Here is a 2,531-nt window from a genome sequence, read left to right on the forward strand (position 1 = left end):
TCCCTGCCCTGGGAAAACCCCCCCCAGCTTTCCTGTACCCCCCAGGCACTGGAAGGGGCTCCAAGGTCTCCCTGGACCCTTCCCTTCTCCAGGCTGAACCCCCAAACTCTCTCAGCCTGTCCCCGTGGCAGAGGGGCTCCAGCCGGCTGTACTGGATTCTGTACTTGAACTGCAGAAAAATAATTTCTTGAAAGTCTGCTTTCTGAATTCATCAGGAGCAGTATTCGTGGTTCAAGGAAATTAGAATGAGTGAGACCTTTTCTTGGGCAAAACTGAGTGTTCAGAGGGCAGTGGGTGTTGGCTTCATCTGTAACTGCAAGGCCTGCAGGAAGGATGCCCGCTGCCTTTCTGCGGGAGAGGCTTAGTGTTTCTGAAATTGCTTCTGTTGCCTCTGCAATTCCCACTGCAGACGTACGCCTTTCTTTCCTCTCGTGTCTTCCACAAATAGTAGGTTTGCTTCTTCTGCAAAATACACATGTGGCTTATGGCAGAGGAGCTTCAAGATTTGCTTTATAGAAATAAGTTATTTGAGATCCTTAGATGAAAGCTGGCTGTGAGATAACATTATCATTGCTCAGAGACTGGGACTTTGTCAGGGGTTTTAATCCCTAGGACCCTTCTTCTTCTTCTTCTTTGGCTTGCAGCAAAATAACTGGAATGAAAGGAGCTTTCAGCTTAGAGGTCGGAGAAGTTTTTAGAGCTCTCTCCGCACTTCCTTGTGCACCTCGATTCACACCAGGGTTTAAATAACATCTCTAACAACTGCAGAGCCAACTGGGAGAGGTTTAATACAGCCTTTTAGTGCAGGTTAGTGGCTGGAGATGAAGAAGAGGTGCCAGCCTCAAGTAGGCAACTCATCTGTCTATGCCCTTCTGTCTGCCGATGATGTACACGTGAGAGAGTGTAACTGGAGGCTTGCGGTGTCCTGATTTTGTCCAAACCCCGAGACAGCCACCTTGAAAAAGGTTTCCCATGTCCCATCAACCTTTTATGCTTTAAATAAATCAAAAAGTAAATAAACCCTTGCACGATGGTCTGTCGTCCTGGGTTTAGGTTCCTCTCTGTGGTATAACAAAGGGAAGCTGATATTCCCCCCGCCCTCAGCCGACTGAGCACTAACTCATTGGAATATTTCTTCCCTTCTCACTGGGGGCCATTTTAATCCCCGTTTTGGTAATCCTACCCCACTGCACTCCTAGCCCTTTCAGTTGCTTTTTTTTTTCCCCCTTTTCCTTTCCCTTTACAATCCTGAGATGTTTTATATTAGCTTTATAGCCTCAGGCTGCAAGGAGTTCAAAGAAAAACTGCCACAGTATTCCCTGTGCTGCCCCTGCCTGCCCAAATGCGCTTTCCTTTCCGATTTTTTCTCTTCTTCTCCCTTGCATTGAGCTCTTGAAGAATCTGTTGCTGATGTCTGAAAATGAGGAGTTGCTTAGGTGTATGTTGTTTGGGTTGTTAATTGTATGTTTGGGCTCTGAATTGTGAGAATAGGGTGGCAGTTTTGATGATCGTTCCCTTAAGTCTGTGGCAGAAAGCAGCCTGCGCCTTTTCTCCTGGAAAAATCGCTTCCATACCCATTGAAAGAAACACAGTGCCAAAATCTGCAGCGCTTTAAGAGGAGACACCTGAAAGGAAGACTTTAAAGATGCTGCTCTCCACCCTTAGATATCAGATTACTTAACAGCAAAGCAGATTTCATTTCTGCCCCTTTGGGATAGATGTCTTTAGCTCTTCTCTGTGGGCTGCTGGAGCAACAGGAGCGCACACGGGTGAGCCGGGCTCCGCTGGCATGACAGGAGAGCTCTCTCAGGGGTTAAGCGTGCTAAAATGCATGTTTGTGTTCAGATTGGTTGGAAAACTGGCACTTTGTGGTGTGTGTTTGCAGAGGAGGGAGTAGAGGGGCTTCCAAAGTACCCAGTCCATGGAAACTGTCCTACAAGTGGTCCAGGTGTCTCGGTGCCGTTGCCCTTTCCCAGTGCCCAACAGATACCGTCTGGTCATGTCACTGAACAGACCGACTTGGTACCGTGTTCTGCTCTCATGCTGCTGAGGAGTTGCCTAGTTCCTCTTGTGATTGCCAGGGCTGCAGAAAAAACACTGAATAGGTTGAGTGAAAGAAAAAAGGAAGAGGAGTATTGGAATGAAAGGATTTAAGAACCAGAATAAAATTCCCTTTATATGATTTCATTTCATATTTTCTCTTGGTCAGATTTGGAGAGTTCTTGCTCCCAGTAAATCTGCTACTGCTAGGAAATACCACATCTGCGTTACCAGAGAATTCGCTGTGAGCTTTTTTGGAGAGAAAATGTTCATTTTCTGTAGGTCTCCTGCCTCCTCCACGTTTCATCTCCCAGTAGCTTTTTCTGCCAAATTCTTTGCGCTCCCCTTGTACCACACAAAGTTTCTTGGCCTTTGTATTGTATTTGGGCCAACTGAGACGAATGTGAAAGTTTGATTGGCACCAAGTGCGGTGTGCGTTAGTAATATTTTGGTTCCCTTAGTGCACGATATCACGAAGTTTTGCTTGTATC

At 46.5% G+C, this 2,531-nt stretch overlaps 1 protein-coding gene across 1 annotated transcript in view; it reads left to right on the plus strand.

The window, feature by feature from the left end:
- The window catches only part of VPS53 (vacuolar protein sorting 53 homolog (S. cerevisiae)), a gene marked incomplete at its 5' end in the record, with an annotated part of 34,952 nt that overhangs the window by 7,539 nt on the left and 24,882 nt on the right, over positions 1 to 2,531 (plus strand). The window lies entirely within an intron of this gene.

This window comes from Eurypyga helias, unplaced genomic scaffold, assembly GCF_000690775.1.
Source record: "Eurypyga helias isolate BGI_N326 unplaced genomic scaffold, ASM69077v1 scaffold23715, whole genome shotgun sequence".
Taxonomy (NCBI): domain Eukaryota; kingdom Metazoa; phylum Chordata; class Aves; order Eurypygiformes; family Eurypygidae; genus Eurypyga; species Eurypyga helias.